Here is a 19,794-nt window from a genome sequence, read left to right on the forward strand (position 1 = left end):
GGTTAAATGTTATTTCACAAGTTTCAAAAAGTGCCCCCAATTTTTTTTTAAATGCCCATGGATTTTAGTCGGTGAAAAAAAGATGTAAATGTCCTACCCTGCTTTGTACTGTATTTTATATCCCATATGAATATTATATGCATTTTCTTCTTTCAGTCTGGTTGTTTTTGTGAAAGTACACATGCACGTAATACATCCTAGACCCAACACGGTTCTGTATTTTACCTGTCTTTCACCCCTAAAGCCTGTGAACCGGCCCGGGGATGGAACCGCTGACCTGCTCTGCATCAGACAAACAAACCTTCTGGATCCAATAGGAGATGATGTCAGATGTCTCTATTGTACCAATTTCTAGAAAATTGATGACAACATAACTTATTTATATCGATCAGCTCATGTGATTTAAACCAAAAATAAACCATAAAATAATTTAATTACAACGCTCCAAACATGTTTCTGTTTTTAAATAGGGTTGGCTGAGAGGAGCTTTGGGACTTGGGTTGGAAAAAGTGCCAAAGCTTCCGGGTGGCTTGTAGAACTTACAACCGTTTGTTCAAAAATAAAATACAAGCTATTTATTATTTATTAATATCGAAATTACAGCTCATTATTTTAGCTTTTTATCTCATTATTTTACTTCCTGAAATGAGCTTCCATGAAGAGACCGTACAACGATGAGCAAATGTGTGAATTTAGTTGATGTGAGTCACAAAACGGTATATTATTGTTATAGTATAAGGGTTGTTAGCATTATGAAGCCAACTGTAGGCTCTGTCATTGGTACACCTTTATTTTGAAGGCAATCCTTGGTCTGCTCCCAAACTACCTGTGTGTTTTCATCATGTAGAGAAGTGTCGTACAATACTCTTTGCAGGACTTTTTTATGCTCACTGTCCCAAATGCCAGAACAGAAATCGGAAAAAGGGCTTCTGTGTACTCTGCCCCCTCATCTTGGAATATGTTGCAGAATGTTTTAAAGCTCAAAGAACTGATTCCACTGACTGCTTTTAAATCTAGAATGGAAGAAATAGACGCAGGTTCCCAAACATGTAAATTAACTCTGTTACGTCACTGTCTCTTAGCTTTTAGTTTCTGTTAACTGCCTTGTTCTGTGTTTTCTGTCTGTAACTGTGTTTTTTATGCTTCTGCCTGTCTTGGTCAGGTCTCCCTCAAAAAAGAGATTTTTAATCTCAATGGGACTTTCTTGGTTAAATAAAAACAGTGTGGGTGAAATGTCATTTTGTGTTGTTTTTTTTGTATCTGTTTTTTGTCCAGTGAATAAGACACATTGCCGTGTTCCCCTTTCGACACACACACGCCCTCCCTCCTCCGGTACATTCAGTAGACTTACCATAACCACTACCAGCCTAATCCTAACTCTTCATAACCGTAACCTAAAACCTAACCTTGAACTAAATCCTGACCCTAAAATTTAATTATTTACATTATGGTGTATTTTGTTCCCGTTAAGAATTATTTGACAGGCACACTTAATTAATTATGACTTCCGATCTCATAATTTCAACTTTCTAGCTCATAATTTTGACATTTTATCTCATAATTTGATAATAAATCTTTATCATTTTTATTTTACTTGCGGAAGAGGCCTTCCATAGTTCTGTAATATCGGACCGTTTGATAGTACTTGAATGCACCAGTTTGTTCGCACTTCAGAGCAACAGTGACGGAGCTCAATTTATTCATCCATAAAGGGACGGGCATAGAAGTAAGTGGAGCGTTAGTTAAATGTTTTAGTGTTTAGACTTCTGACCGAATTTCTCACTGCTACGTCCCGTTATTTTACATGCGCACCGAAACGAGCGTGGCATAACCGGAAAATATATACCGTCAGTCAGTGAACCGGTAACGTTACCTGGGTAACGTTCTCGTTCACGTTAGCTATGCTAGGTCGTATCAGCTAGCTAGCTAGCTAGCGACAGCGCAAACGTCGCCAGGATAGCGTGAAGTGCGGCCGTCACGCAGTTCAGGTTAACACGTTGGAATTGATGCAGTCATTCGCCCATATACAAGACCATAGGCTGTAAAATGTGGCTAACGTCAATAATTTCGTTAGCTAAACTAACGTAATTAACCCAATTAAACTAACGCTACCTAGATAGCGAAATGCGAACTAAACTAGAGCTACACTAGCTAATGTAGCGGCCGCTCCCAAAGGCGACGTGAAAAACAATATCACAATATTTGGAAAATAAATAACCCGCTAAGTATTGTAGGTCTAATTAATTATAGGCAGCGTTAGTTAGCTAGCGTTAAGTGAGAGTAGTCTGACAATGAGGGAGGAATCTAAAATTACAGTAAGATTTATAGGTTTCACCAATAAGGAAAAGGGGTTGCATGCCATGGGATTTTGTATTATTTGATACCATTTAATTATTATTTAATTAACGTTTAATTATTCAGAAATAAGAAAGTCAATACTAGACTAACGTCTTTATATTTCACTTATGTGCAGTTAAACAGGCGCCCTCCATGCCGACGGGATGAATCGCTCCATGGCAGAGCCGGATAGAGCACAAAACAACCGGGGTCATATGCACACTGATGACCATTCTTCTTCAGACTGCGGCTCGGAGAAGGACGGTAATGTACTGGCTGTTGCTGCAGGGACTCGTCCTGTGTGGGCGGGATCTCCTTCAGACGTCAGTGTGCCCGGGTTACTTCCTTATCCTCACCAGATTAATATTCAGCCAGGAATGGTGGACCCTCTCTCCTTAAACCGGTATACTTCACTCAACAGTTGTTAAATTCATAACCAAAATGATGCTCAGGCAATGCTGTACTCCTCTCCTGACTTCACCATATGTGACGAACAAAAACCTCAAGGAGGTATTGTATTGTATGTATTGTTTCACATGCTTTGACAGTGTGATAACAAATATAAACTGGATATTATTTTATTGTTTACGTGGACTAAGATTAAGGACTTGATTGCAGGTTCCACTGTCCCTGTCAGTCCACTCAGTGCCAGCTGACTTACTCAGGCTACCCCCTGGAGCCCCAATCAAGTCAGTATCACCTCCTCACTGGGTAAGTCCACATGTACTTTACAGTCCCTTCTTAACTGAATCTCATGAGCTCAACAAAACAAATCTCATCAAATGGCAGGTCCCAGTCAGCACATTGTCTATCTTTACTTTTGTACCCTCTGCTGGCGTTATGAAGCATGACACAGAGGCACTGAAATGACAGAGTTGAAATCATCATAAAAGACGCCCACTTTTTAATGGAATTCTTTCATAGTCACTTTTAATTTCGATAACTTCTAGAAACTAGAATTATACCCGTGTTGATGGGGCAGCATTAATGTCAGATGTTATGACATGGAGGTTCCTGAAGATGTAGAGGGGTAGAGTGACTTAAGGCAGTCTTGGTCTCCCCAGCCGTGTGCCCGGTGCACCAGACAGCAGCCAACACAGCTCCGTTTCTGATCCTTGGTTGCCCAATGAACCCATTCTCTGCAGCATGATGTCTGTGAGTATTCAGGATCGTTCAAATGTCTTTGTGGATTTAAACAGAATCTGTTCATGTCTTATTTGTTTTTAATGTGTTTGTTTTAGGGAGACTTGCATGACCCTTTTGCCAGCATCTGTGGACCGCAGCTAGTGGACCACCAGCAGTTTCAAGAGGGATTGACTGAATTTACATCCCACAACACGCAGCCTGTGAGTTCTACCTACAGGGAAATATAATGTATGCCTTTCTCCTAGAATGTGATCTTGAGGGAAATGCGTTTCCAAATTAGACTGAATAGACTTAAAGAGAAGTAGACCCAGCCTGGGTATGTATGAATGCCTCAATGTATTAAAAACTAGTGTTGTCAGGACACCAAAAGATTCCCGTCTAAATATCTTGTGTATATATATATACACGAGATGTATATCGTGGAAAAAATACCACGGCAAAAACCTTAAACATCCCTGAACGCTGCTGCATAATAGATAACATAGAACTTGGAATACTTTGTTCTTTATTAATAAAAAACGTGTGGGCGGTATACCAGATTTTGCGTCTTTCCCATGTTAAACAAACACGATCCTCTTGAATTATTCTAAATTGTTTAGCACGTTTGGTCCAGTTGCTTAAGTTGATGTTTTTTTTTTCTAACTAAGCCAGCAAAGGTTACAGTTTGTGATTCTGACTTTTGACTTTGCTGGCATTGTTTCTTCAAACACAATGCTGCATTGTTAGGGTAAAATGGACCATAACATGAGATACCTTCATAGATGAGTTAGACACATGCACGTCTTTTAAATCAGACCTCCACAAGGCGGAACATGTTAGCGTAAAACGCAACCCCTGATCTCTAGAAAAGAGTGGGAACCCGGATCTTTACAAATGTACAGCTCTCCTCCACAAGTCACACTGCATCTAATACAAGTTGAATTCCTCAGTAGCTTCGTTGACTCTCAGCATAATACTCTGTGTGTAATAGGTTCCCTCTGGTAATCTGCAATGCACTCATATGACTTGTGCTTTTATTGTGAACAGATATTTAGCAGTAACATCTAGAAAGTACTAGAAAAAGTAACTCATCAAGGGTTGTGATGAGGTGCTGATCACTGGAAGTAGACTTGAAAGTAAATTAAAAGTGTGTGTACTAGTACTATATGTAAAGTATAAAGCACAGCAAGCTGTATGGTTACCAAAATATGTTTTTTCATTATCAGTTCATTTCTGTGTAGGTGGTGTGTAATGCGGATGGCGAGGCGTTCCTCATGCTGACATCCGCTCACGGTGAGGACACGTTTAGGGAGGTGATGTATTGATGTCCATTTAGTTGCATGCCAGGGAGATGCATCAACGAGCAGGTAACAAAGCAACCTTCATGAAGTGCACGCCTGGGATGAACTAATTTCATCCACAGCGCAACCCGGTGGCCGAAATTAATTATGAATAAACATAAAAATCTATTTGCAGCATATTCAATTGTTTGTCACCTATTTAAATTATAAAGCAACAGAGTCAAATCCGACAAACAATTTTCATTTGTTTTCGGAAAACAAAACCATTCAGCTTTTTATTAGGCCAAATATATTGAACTATGCTAGTTATTGTGTGCTCACACTCTAAGCTTATCAAGTAGTGATGTTTTTTCAATGGAACACCTTCAGATGTGGTTTTTAGATTTAGCACTTTCTGATGTCAATCATGTCTCAAGGCATTTTCTGGTGTTATTTATTCTTGTATGTTGTCTTTTGTTGTCTGTATTAGTTTTTGGTGGCAAATGCATTTCCCCACTGGGGATTAATAACGTTTTCTAATCAAATCTATGTGAACTAATCTGCTCTGACCAACCCGCTAAAAAGATGTGTTAATCAACTACCCAAACCTGACCTGCAAACGTCCTCTTTTCCTTTGTCTTTACCAGATGGTAGTGTGTTAGGGACTCCCAGCCAGGTAGGAATACACATTTGTTCTATTTTTATACCCAGAAGTCTGCGGGACATTTGTAGTCTTCAGTTCTTTGACCCCCAGCTCTATATTTACTGTCACAGAGTGACAGATTAATTATCTGCTAGATTGTTATTCATGTATTCAATCATTCGTTCGTACATAGCTTCCCCAGTTCCACCAGACAGCATGTCCCCTGTATGAGTCCGGAGACATGCAGCCTCGAGCCCCTCCAGCACGGTAAGAACTGTGAGCATGTCGCAAATATAAAGTCAACTTTGAAAGAAATCGCATAAACACAAGTATAGGAGACGACGGATTATTGTAAATCTTTCATTGATACATTATAATTAGGTTCCATCTTCTCTCATCTATTATTCCATTACGTTTCCTGATGTTTGAGGTATCTTTTCAGTATTGGTTGTTTAAAGAGAGAATATGTTCAATAGTATGTAGTATCCTCATGTCAGAAGCTTTTGTTAGTAAGCATGATGACATATATTTGTGGGTGGAGGTTAGTGAGTTTGGTTAGCTTGTTTTCTTTAATACTGATTGAAGAAGTTTCTCTTAACATCTCTTGCTCTCAGGTCTGTAAGTAGGGCTGCAACTAACGATTATTTTAATAATCGATTAATCTGTCGATACATTTTTCGATGAATCGGATAAAAAACCACAACATTAATTTCCAACCCTTTATTCAAAAACAGAACTGACAGTTCAAATTCACACTGAAAAACATATTCAGAAAGTGCACAAACAGGTTGCTCCTTGTACATCCCTGAGCTGTTAAAGTAATACAAAAAATAAAATGAAAAAAAAGCCTACACATGTATGCTTTACATCTGCCAAATATATAGGCTTTTAAAAAAAAGTGCACAGAAATATGTCTATTTTTGTTTAAAGGGACCGGAGCTGTGAGAACAATAAATAATTTATAAAGAAACATACAAATCAGAAAACTTAACTGTCACAGACGCACACACTCACAAACTCACAAACTCTCACACTCACAAACTCTCACTTATACAAACTCACACTTGCAGAAGCACACACTCACAAAAACTCTCACACTCACAAACTCTCACAGACAAACTCTCACAGACAAACTCTCACACTCACAGACACACACACTCACAAACTCTCACACTCACAGACGCACAAACTCACAGACGCACACACTCACAAACTCTCACAGACGCACACTCACAAACTCACACTCTCAAACTCTCAAACTCTCACACTCACAAACTCTCACACTCACAAACTCTCACACTCAAACTCTCACACTCACAAACTCTCACACTCAAACTCTCACACTCTCAAACTCACAAACTCTCACACTCAAACTCTCACACTCACAAACTCTCACACTCAAACTCTCACACTCTCACACTCACAAACTCTCACACTCACAAACTGTCACACTCTCAAACTCTCACACTCACAAACTGTCACACTCTCAAACTCTCACACTCTCAAACTCTCACACTCTCAAACTCTCACACTCTCAAACTCTCACACTCACAAACTCTCACACTCACAGACGCACACACTCACAAACTCTCACAGACGCACACTCACAAACTCTCACACTCTCAAACTCTCACACTCTCAAACTCTCAAACTCTCACACTCACAAACTCTCAAACTCTCACACTCTCAAACTCTCACACTCAAACTCTCACACTCACAAACTCTCACACTCACAAACTCTCACACTCAAACTCTCACACTCACAAACTCTCTCACTCACAAACTCTCACACTCTCAAACTCTCACACTCTCAAACTCTCACACTCACAAACTCTCACACTCACAAACTCTCACACTCAAACTCTCACACTCTCAAACTCTCACACTCACAAACTCTCACACTCACAAACTCTCTCACTCACAAACTCTCACACTCTCAAACTCTCACACTCAAACTCTCACACTCACAAACTCTCTCACTCACAAACTCTCACACTCTCAAACTCTCACACTCAAACTCTCACACTCACAAACTCTCTCACTCACAAACTCTCACACTCACAAACTCTCTCACTCACAAACTCTCTCACTCACAAACTCTCACACTCTCAAACTCTCACACTCACAAACTCTCACACTCACAAACTCTCACACTCAAACTCTCACACTCTCAAACTCTCACACTCACAAACTCTCACACTCACAAACTCTCACACTCTCAAACTCTCACACTCACAAACTCTCACACTCACAAACTCTCACACTCAAACTCTCACACTCTCAAACTCTCACACTCTCAAACTCTCACACTCACAAACTCTCACACTCACAAACTCTCACACTCAAACTCTCACACTCTCAAACTCTCACACTCTCAAACTCTCACACTCACAAACTCTCACACTCACAAACTCTCACACTCTCAAACTCTCAAACTCTCACACTCTCAAACTCTCACACTCACAAACTCTCACACTCTCAAACTCTCACACTCACAAACTCTCACACTCTCAAACTCTCACACTCTCAAACTCTCACACTCACAAACTCTCACACTCTCAAACTCTCACACTCACAAACTCTCTCACTCACAAACTCTCACACTCACAAACTCTCACACTCTCAAACTCTCACACTCTCAAACTCTCACACTCACAAACTCTCTCACTCACAAACTCTCTCACTCACAAACTCTCTCACTCACAAACTCTCACACTCACAAACTCTCACACTCACAAACTCTCACAGACGCACACTCACAAACTCTCACACACTCAAACTCTTACACTCTCAAACTCTCACACTCACAAACTCTCACACTCACAAACTCTCACACTCACAAACTCTCACACTCTCAAACTCTCACACTCACAAACTCTCACACTCTCAAACTCTCACACTCTCAAACTCTCACACTCACAAACTGTCTCACTCACAAACTCTCACACTCACAAACTCTCACACTCTCAAACTCTCACACTCACAAACTCTCACACTCTCAAACTCTCACACTCTCAAACTCTCACACTCACAAACTGTCTCACTCACAAACTCTCACACTCACAAACTCTCACACTCTCAAACTCTCACACTCACAAACTCTCACACTCACAAACTCTCACACTCACAAACTCTCACAGACAAACTCTCACACTCACAGACACACACACTCACAAACTCTCACACTCACAGACGCACACACTCACAAACTCTCACAGACGCACACTCACAAACTCTCACACTCTCAAACTCTCACACTCTCAAACTCTCACACTCACAAACTCTCTCAGACGCACACACTCACAAACTCTCACAGACGCACACACTCACAAACTCACAGACTCACATTCACAAACTCTCACATTCACAAACTCTCACAGACGCACACACTCAAACTCTCACACTCACAAACTCTCACAGACGCACAAACTCTCACATTCACAAACTCTCACAGACGCACACACTCACAGACGCACACACTCACAAACTCTCACACTCACAGAAGCACACACTCACAAAAACTCTAACACTCACAAACTCTCACAGACGCACACACTCACGAACTCTCACACTCACAAACTCTCACACTCACAGAAGCACACACTCACAAACTCTCACACTCACAAACTTTCACACTCACAAACTCTCACAGACGCACACACTCACAGACGCACACACTCACAAACTCTCACACTCACAGAAGCACACACTCACAAAAACTCTAACACTCACAAACTCTCACAGACGCACACACTCACGAACTCTCACACTCACAAACTCACAGACGCACACTCACAAACTCTCACACTCACAAACACTCACAAACTCTCACACTCACAAACTCTCACACTCACAAACTCTCACACTCACAAACTCACAGACGCACACTCTCAAACTCTCACACTCACAAACTCTCACACTCACAAACTCTCACACTCACAAACTCTCACACTCACAAACTCTCACACTCACAAAAACTCTAACACTCACAAACTCTCACAGACGCACACACTCACGAACTCTCACACTCACAAACTCACAGACGCACACTCACAAACTCTCACACTCACAAACACTCACAAACTCTCACACTCACAAACTCTCACACTCACAAACTCTCACACTCACAAACTCACAGACGCACACTCTCAAACTCTCACACTCACAAACTCTCACACTCACAAACTCTCACACTCACAAACTCTCACACTCACAAACTCTCACACTCACAAACTTTCACACTCTCAAACTTTCACACTCACAAACTCTCACACTCACAGAAGCACACACTCACAAAAACTCTCACTCACAAACTTTCACACTCTCAAACTTTCACACTCACAAACTTCCACACTCACAAACTCTCACACTCACAGAAGCACACACTCACAAAAACTCTCACTCACAAACTTTCACACTCACAAACTCACAGACGCACACTCACAAACTCTCACACTCACAAACTCACAGACGCACACTCACAAACTCTCACACTCACAAACTCACAGACGCACACTCACAAACTCTCTCACTCACAAACTCTCTCAAACTTTCACACTCACAAACTTCCACACTCACAAACTCTCACACTCACAGAAGCACACACTCACAAAAACTCTCACTCACAAACTTTCACACTCACAAACTCTCACACTCACAAACTCACAGACGCACACTCACAAACTCTCACACTCACAAACTCACAGACGCACACTCACAAACTCTCACACTCACAAACTCTCACACTCACAAACTCTCACACTCACAAAAACTCTCACTCACAAACTCTCACACTCACAAACTCTCACACTCACAAACTTCCACACTCACAAACTCTCACACTCACAGAAGCACACACTCACAAAAACTCTCACTCACAAACTCTCACACTCACAAACTTTCACACTCACAAACTCTCACACTCACAGAAGCACACACTCACAAACTCTCACACTCACAAACTCTCACACTCACAAAAACTCTCACTCACAGACGCACACACTCACAAACTCTCACACTCACAAACTCTCACAATCACAGAAGCACACACTCACAAAAACTCTAACTCTCACAGACGCACACACTCACAAACTCTCACACTCACAAACTCTCACAGACGCACACACTCACAAACTCTCACACTCACAGAAGCACACACTCACAAACTCTCACACTCACAAACTTTCACACTCACAAACTTTCACACTCACAAACTCTCACACTCACAGACGCACACACTCACAAAAACTCTCACACTCACAAAAACTCTCACTCACAGACGCAAAAAACTCACAAACTCTCACACTCTCACATTCACAGACTCACACTCACAAACTCTCACAGACGCACACACTCACAAACTCTCACACTCACAGACTAATAAACATTCACAGACTCACACTCACAAACTCTCACACTCACAAACTCTCACACTCACAAAAACTCTCACTCACAAACTTTCACACTCTCAAACTCTCACACTCACAAACTCTCACACTCACAAACTTCCACACTCACAAACTCTCACACTCACAGAAGCACACACTCACAAAAACTCTCACTCACAAACTCTCACACTCACAAACTTTCACACTCACAAACTCTCACACTCACAGAAGCACACACTCACAAACTCTCACACTCACAAAAACTCTCACTCACAGACGCACACACTCACAAACTCTCACACTCACAAACTCTCACAATCACAGAAGCACACACTCACAAAAACTCTAACTCTCACAGACGCACACACTCACAAACTCTCACACTCACAAACTCTCACAGACGCACACACTCACAAACTCTCACACTCACAGAAGCACACACTCACAAACTCTCACACTCACAAACTCTCACACTCACAAACTTTCACACTCACAAACTTTCACACTCACAAACTCTCACACTCACAGACGCACACACTCACAAAAACTCTCACACTCACAAAAACTCTCACTCACAGACGCAAAAAACTCACAAACTCTCACACTCTCACATTCACAGACTCACACTCACAAACTCTCACAGACGCACACACTCACAAACTCTCACACTCACAGACTAATAAACTCTCACATTCACAGACTCACACTCACAAACTCTCACACTCACAAACTCTCACACTCACAAACTCTCACAGACGCACACTCACAAACTCTCATACTCACAGAAGCACACACTCACAAAAACTCTCACACTCACAAACTCTCACACTCAAAACACTCACAGACTCACTCTCACACTCAAAAACTCTCACACTCACAGACGCACACACTCACAAACTCTCACACTCAAAAACTCTCACACTCACAGACGCACACACTCACAAACTCTCACATTCACAAACTCTCACACTCAGACACACACCATCATTGTCGTAAGTGCAAGTTAATTTCATTTGTACACCACATTTAAACACAGCTTAAGATGACCAAGTGCTATAAAATGAAATTTAAAAAGTACAACACACACAAATATGTTTGTCAACAATAACCAATATGGGACAAAGCACAGGATATATACATGACAACAGATTGAAAAATGAATGGGCCAAAAAAGGCGAGTGAATAAAAACGTTTAGTCTTGCAAACTATACCACCCCTGCTTTACTACTGTTATTAACGAGCTAGCGCTAACTTGTCATGCTGGATAACGAGTAAACGCCAACACCAGAAGAGCTACTGCAGTGACTTACCCTCCTCCTCATCAAGGACTCCAACATGTTTAAGTTTGAGGTGCTGAATCATCATCGTGGTGCTCCCGTGCCATGTCGCTTTTGCATATCTTGCAATTAACACACTTTTTCGATTTATTAGTGTGAAATGCTCCCACACCTCGGAAGGCTTAGGTCGTACTGATTTCTCTGCCTCCGCCATGTGTTTCAGAACAACGTTACGGGTTTCCCCGATGGCCTTTCCTCTCCCGCCACTCTTTTCTGCACTCAACTCAACTTTTTTTCTTTTTATACTCAAACATCTCCACGACTTATTGAGTGCCGTGATAGACGCGCGACACAATGAATCAAGCTATCACTGTGACGTAATAATGACGTTGACTTTAATTATTTGATATGCTCTTCCTTTGTCCCTGCAGAACCACTCAAACTTTGTGTGATTTCAAGTCCAGGAAACCTTGCCACTGCACCAGATCCCAGTGCCTCAAACTGTGAGTAGGCGACTTATGGCGTATTCTGGTTTTCTTTATAGTGGGATGCATTGTCTTCTCAGATGTCATGCTAATTGTCTGTGATGTTTGCACTTAATTAGTAATTACCACTGTAAAAGAAGATCATCAATTTGTTTGATGCAGCATGCATTTTAAGCTGGTTCAGCAAAAAATAATTATCTGATATTTAAAACTCAGGAAAACAGGTGCAAGGATTTGTGGAGAGTATATAGCCAGATCTTACTAAGGCAAATCTGGTTAGCTCCTTCACATTATTAGTCTTTGTCAACACTGTGTCAAATGGAGTTGACACAGTTGCAATAAGGCAAAGTGGAATGCCCTTAACGGTCTCTGACACACACACACACACACACACACACACACACACACACACACACACACTCACACTCACACTCTGATGTAGTTTACGTGTATTTATTGTTGTTGATCTCTTCCAGCTACTGCGAGTGTTTCGCCAACGGAGTGATGTGCAGCAACTGTGACTGCTCGAACTGCCACAACAATGCAGAGCATGAAGTGAAGCATCTCAAGGCTATTAAGGTTTGCTTTTTTTGTTCCACGTTTGTGTTATAAGTTTAACAAATGAATTTATATGTCAGTTTACTGAAGTGATTCAATGAAAGTCTTTGGAATGTCATAAACTATCTAAATAGAATAAAAGACGCCTGCTAATGAAAGCAAAGATGAATGAAACCGCAAGTGGAAAACATAATATATAAGATGACCAGTCCTAACATGAGGTATTAGGCCCCTTTATGACTGAGATCTTTCAAAACCCTTCGATATGGCTGAAGGCCTGGAGCCGCAAAAAGGGAGAATCTCGAGTCGCCTCACGGTTTTATTCTGATTCAGAAGGTTACGATGCAATTATAAAACCATTATGGATTCATTGATGCATCAACATTTTTCTATACATGATTTATTTGTTCTAACAAATGGAAGAGATTACATTTCCAACAATGCAAAGAGAACCAACAAGAAAATACATAAAATGGCGCCTGTAGCAGCACCCTTGTATTATAAACACATAATTCAGCATGTTCTGAGTCATTTGGCAATGTTTTGTTTTATGTAAATATCTGGCAGTCTTTAAGCGTGTCCATTATTAAGACCAGACAATCAAGGAACCACGATCTATTCACTGCAGAGTGCAGTACACCTATATCGTAAGACTGTACTGAAAATGAATGTGTGTACTTGTGTCTACTCTCACTATTCTGAAGAATACCAATAAGAAATCACAAATGAATCGAGTGAGTGTCCGTGTATTGTGACATGTCATCAGACACCTGAAATGGGCCGTGCGAAAGTACTGCTACTATGAATAGAAGTTAAGACAAAAGGAAACAGTCCCTAAATGACTGATAGTGACCGATATCGGTGGGATTGCCAGCCGCCGGTGTTTGGGCCACAGTAAACAGCGAGTCCTGGCGACTGGAGCTGACTCATCGATGGAGTGTAATTGATGCTTCAGCCAGGACCGGGTGTGTCACTCTATCAGCGGATCTGATTCATCAGCGCAGTAACTGGAGACATGCTCCCTCTCGCTCTCCACTTTGCCTCAAACACACGCTTGTGTTATTAGGGTCTGAGCGACTGACAGTCAGTCCCGAGAGGACCCTATTGTAATTCTTTTTCTTCTGATTCTTTTTTTTATACATTGGACTGCTTTTTGGGGGACTTGTCATATTCAAAAACTCACCAAATTTGGAACACTTGTCAGGCCTGGTGAAAATAGGGATGTATCAAAGCCGGGAAAAAAAGTTCCAAAAAATGACTCTAGCGCCCCCTACAAGTTGGACCGGCGACGCCCCTCGCCCAGAATGCTTTTTTGACTTGAAAAAATTCACACATGTCCATCTCCACCTGCTCTACAAAAAAGCCTCTCAGACCCATAAAGTCCGCCTATAAATATTTTCCGCCATCTTGGATTTTGTGAAAAACACATTATTGTAGTTTATTCCTAAACGCTTGCTCCGTTTCATACCAAACTTGGTACTTATCATTATTGGAGCTGGATCATCAATACTGCATTGAAATGTATTGGATATCTCATTGCGTTGAGGAGATATCGACCAATCAACCTCTAATGCCGTATTCACACCGGACGCGACACGAATTTGCGGCGCGACCAGTTTACATGTAAAGTCAATCCACAGACGCGCTGCGGTGCGAATGTGCGGCGAGATAGACGCGTTGGAGGCGGCGCGAACAGAACGTTTGACCTGGGGCGAACAAAGTGAAGGACGCAGCGCGAATTCGCGTGAGTTGAATTATCCCAACTCTGGCGGAGAAATCGCGTGACGCAAAGTTGCGGCAGCCAATCAGCGTTGAGAATCAGCGTTGAGAAGCTCCGCCCGTCACCACCGCCGTCTCCCCGTTTCTGAATGAAACTGCTGCTGCTCCGCCTGAACCAGCGCTGGTAGCGGCTTCATTGAGACGCTGTTGTGGGACTACGGATAATAGTATGAACCCAGACACCATGGAGTTTGATGTTTCAGACATATGTGGAGTTTACACAAAAAGTATAAAGCAGAACTGATGGTTATTTCCATGGTGGATGGCATAATTGGTATCGTTTTACGGAGATACGCGAGACGCTGTTCCTGGAGGAGTCGGTGAAATTCACCGAGCTGTGTGCGGCTACGGATGATGTTATGAACCCAAATACGAGGGCGTTTCATGTTCCGACATGTTTTGGACTTCCACAACAAGTATAAAGCAGAACTAGTGGTTATTTATTCCATGGTCGATAGCGGAAATGAAAGCTTCGTCGCTTGTCTCTCACAGAGGCAAGCAACAGAGCTAAGCCACGCCCCTTTGGTCGCGCCGCAAATTCGCGTTTGGTGTGAACACCCTCTTTCTACTCGCGCGAGTAAACTTCCGCGGTGGACGCGGCGCCGCAAATTCGCGTCGCGTCCGGTGTGAAAACGGCATTAGGAGCGTGTCTTGTTTTTAAACACTCATAACATTAAAACTATTTGGACAAACTACTCCAAACTTGGGGTATATGTGCACATCGCATCCCGTAACCTGCAATAAATCAGGCGTCTGATTTGAACAATAGGGGGCGCTAGAGTACTTCGGCCAATTTGCCATTTTCGGCCCATTTATGCTTATTTTAGCATATATTTGCATTTTCGCCAAATACTACTCCTCCTACAAATTTCATACAATCGACTTAAATTCTGTTCTAAAGTGATATCAAGACCCTCAGGAGTATGGCTTGTGCTCCGTGCGCGTTTTCACTGATGGGAATTGACGTTTACGGGGACGCAAAGACGCGCCTACTTTGAGCTAACCGCTATATGAGAGAAAGCTGTTGTAACTCCTCCATACATGATGCTATTACCCCAATACTCCTCATGCATGATTCTGGTCCATGCCTGAGGACATGTACATGACAAATGTTCAGATTGTCATAGCGCCACCCACTGGCCAAAGGAAATCAGCCAAACTGCATCCCATTTACAGGCAATTTAAATGACCTGCTCTACTTTTCAACTAGAGAAACATGATGCCAAGTGTATGTTGCATTCTCTTCATGCACAATAACAGTCTTCCTGTATGGGCGGCCATTTTGGGGAAATAATTTACTCAGCAGGCATTTTCTTAACACCATTAGTCAAGTTAGTCACCATGAGATGTAAGTAGCGCTGTCCGCTGCACCTTCAACATCAATGTGAACAATCAATGTGAACAATCAACCTTCAACATCAATTGTCAACATCAATGTGAATGTTCAATCTTGTCACCTGCCAAAAGCAGAGACTGGTATGTGAAATGTTCATACTTGAAACCGGTGTGTACCGTTTGAACTGGGCGAGTCGGCGACATGCAGGCTACCCCAAATGTGCCGGGATAAGCGAGGACCCGCTCACAGCTGCTCGCAGCTTTAATTTTTTTTGTCTTCTAGTGAGGACGGTGTGTCCTCTCTTTGCTACGGCGCCACGTCTGAATATAAACAAAGCTTGAGGGTGAGCGGAGGACACGCCCTGCGGAGGAAGTTAATGTTACCCACTGATGTTCATAATCTCATTGTTTCACTACGAAGACCTCATGACCACAGAACATGAGCTCACCCTACTTGCCCTTTCTATAACAAATTATATAAAAGTGCAGGTCAGTTATATGATTGAGAGATGCGCTATACATTTTCAAGTACAACAACATGACAAACTATGGAATTTAAAAAAGTTAATTACTATAAAACCAGAGTTCAACACCTCTTTGTCACAGTCACTACTATCCTCACTCAAGATTTAGTATTAGCTCACCTCTCTCATGTTTTTTTGAAATTGCTGTTTATGTCTTCATAATCAAAAGAGGAATGCAGCATTTATTTTGAGCAACATCAGGTCGATTGGGCAGCTTTGCAGGGGAATGTCACAGAGCAATGGATTGGGTTCAGTTTCAAGGTAGGACCGTTAAGTGCTAATAAAACCACAATGTTTTCACAATGTTTTACCTGAAATGTCCACTGGACGTAGCTGAGTTGTGTCACGTCTGTCAATGCCTTATAGAAGCATTTCAGAAGCAGAAAAGAAAGGAAATGTCGCACTGGAAGCTAATGTCCTCCTCTATCTTTTTGATGTTATCCAGCAGTAAAACCTTGGCTGTTTGTACGGTTGGAAAATTCTGTGAATATTCAAGGTGGGAACTAACCATTGGGAATGAACAGAAAGTTATAACAGGAATAAAATGGAAGCATCAGTGTTGTCTGATCAGCCTATATTTTCCATGTAAAATGCAGACATAAAAAGTAATTTAATTTGTCAAATAAATTTGTCAAATGCATACAGTGTGAAATGTGGTGTTACTAAGTACAGTAACGGCACTTTATACATTAGAGTTGGCAATATGGGCCGTGTGCAAACGTAATTCGAAAATCTTCTACAGCAAAGAATTATTTGACTTTGATTACTTAAAACTCCTCAGTCGGCATCCTCCATCAAGCTCCATGGTAACACCTAGCTTGTTGTTGTGGTTGGTGGCATATGGTTTGACATTTGAATGCCACGCTGTTTGTTTTTTCTTACTTGGCATTTGTAATAATGTGTTTATTTGGAACCTTTCGGTACAGGACGTCCGGTTTCTTTATGCAACATTCTTTTCCTTCCACAGCTGTTCATGTTGACTCCCCTCTTAAAGCAGAACAGAAATTCTGGAGCCCGAGATTTACCCAGAGAGTGTTTGGCAGCGCACAAGTTTCCGACAGGCGCAGCGCCGTAGCTTGATAGTTGGTTCAGCTCTGGTCATCGAGCTCAATGGACCACGATTTTAGTCGAACCGTATGCCAACCCTATCAAACTGAAGTCGGGTAGATGTGTGGATACGTTTCAAACATTGAGCGATGAGCGGAACGAAACCAGAACGTACTGGACAGAGAGTCCTTCCCTCCCAGCGTTCAGGCGGCCTCCCACTGCAGACTCAGACCGAGTCAAAGCCGGTCAGAGTCGTAGACTGAGCATTAATATTTAATTCATTCCAGATATTGCTGTAATTTATTTTTCATTTATTTATGCCAATATTTATGACAATATGCCAGTATTATTGTAGTATATAACTGTTAAAATAAGAATTATGGCCAATGAGCAACTCTTGAATGTTGATATTTTTCAAAATGAACAAAAGAAAGTTGTTTTTTGCTTCTTCTTTTCTTTCATTGTTTTCCCCGTGGTTACGAAAACGTGCCCGAACCGTGACCCAAAAACCTGGTACCGAAACGTCATTGTTTTGTACCGTTACACCCCTACAAGATTGTGGTTCTACCTCTGTGTTTTACATTTGACTAGCTGCATGCGTGTACATGGCTGGCTAGTGTCATCATTACTGGTGTTGTCATCCTCTAGTTGTGTTTAGGTCGTAACCCAGACGCCTTCAAGTCTAAGTTTGCCGGTGGGAAGCCGGGAGAGGTCAAAGGTTGGCACAGCAAAGGCTGCAACTGCAAACGCTCCGGCTGCCTTAAGAACTACTGCGAGTGCTATGAGGTGTGTACACACGCGCACACACGCACACACACACACACACACACACCCTGATCTAATGTACTAGAACCCATGAGGTCTGAGTGCTATGTGTGAAAGTAGCTTGGGGCACAATCAGGCAGAATGCAGCACATTAGTAGTAAAACACTACATTGTTCGATACATAAAAGCCTGTAAGTCCAGGTTGAAGAAAGTTAAGCCACGAAAAGCCCGATGCTGCATATTTTATTACACTGCTGTTGATTTGAATGCTAACGGCTCCCACTAAGCTAACACTTCATTGAAGTTTGTGAAAAAAAAAAGCTTGAACAGAATCCCCACATTTCCTAAATCGCCTTGTCTCACACGTCAGCACTTTGTTTGGTATTTGTCACATTTCTTTGCAGAGAATTGATGCAACATTTTTTATACAAATTGATTAACATGGAAGCACAAACAGGCAGATTTGTACTACTTATTCATAATTTGTATCCATTTCATTTCTGTTTTATATCTCCTGGTAATGCGACAAGGTGTTTAATGCACATACAGACACATGATTGTATTTACACACATAAGGTCAAAAGAGATTGTTATTGGCTAAATAGATTTCTAATGAATGAATGAAATAATAGTTGTGGGTGACAGGGAAGCAGGTGAAAAAGGATGGATGGATGGATGGAATAATAATGAGTGAGTTATACTGTTGTGTTTGTGCGCAGGCCAACATCATGTGTACCCCCAGCTGTAACTGTGTTGGCTGCAGAAACTACGACGACGGCTTCGATATGGGCCTCAAAGAGAAGACTGCCGATGTCACCAGCAAGTGAGTCGGTCAACTTTGACACGGCAGCTTTGGCACCACAGTCCGTTTCACAGCTGTTGATGTGAAACGTCCTGGTGCAGATGAATCTCCTGCCATAGCTGAGGCAGAAACAATGGGCCTCGTGCAAGAAGCATATCTTAGTTATCGAGACGATACCTGGAGGAGCTGAGAGAGAACCCCAAATCATTCAGACCGGACATCAAACTAACCGTTGTTTGGTTTTACCTTGTGTTAAGTAGATGTTATGTTACAAACATTGTGTGTCTGAGTTTCACTTATTGACGTATCGAACGTGGTGTTCCATCATATTTTTCCAGAATCTTGTTAAAAGATTAATATATATGTTTTACTTTGAAAAGTGCTACAGAGTTTCTCTACGTGACACGGGTTTACCTTAAAACGGGTTTCAAAGACGATTATGTGTTGTTA

Source organism: Taurulus bubalis (assembly GCF_910589615.1).
Source record: "Taurulus bubalis genome assembly, chromosome: 9".
NCBI lineage: Eukaryota > Metazoa > Chordata > Actinopteri > Perciformes > Cottidae > Taurulus > Taurulus bubalis.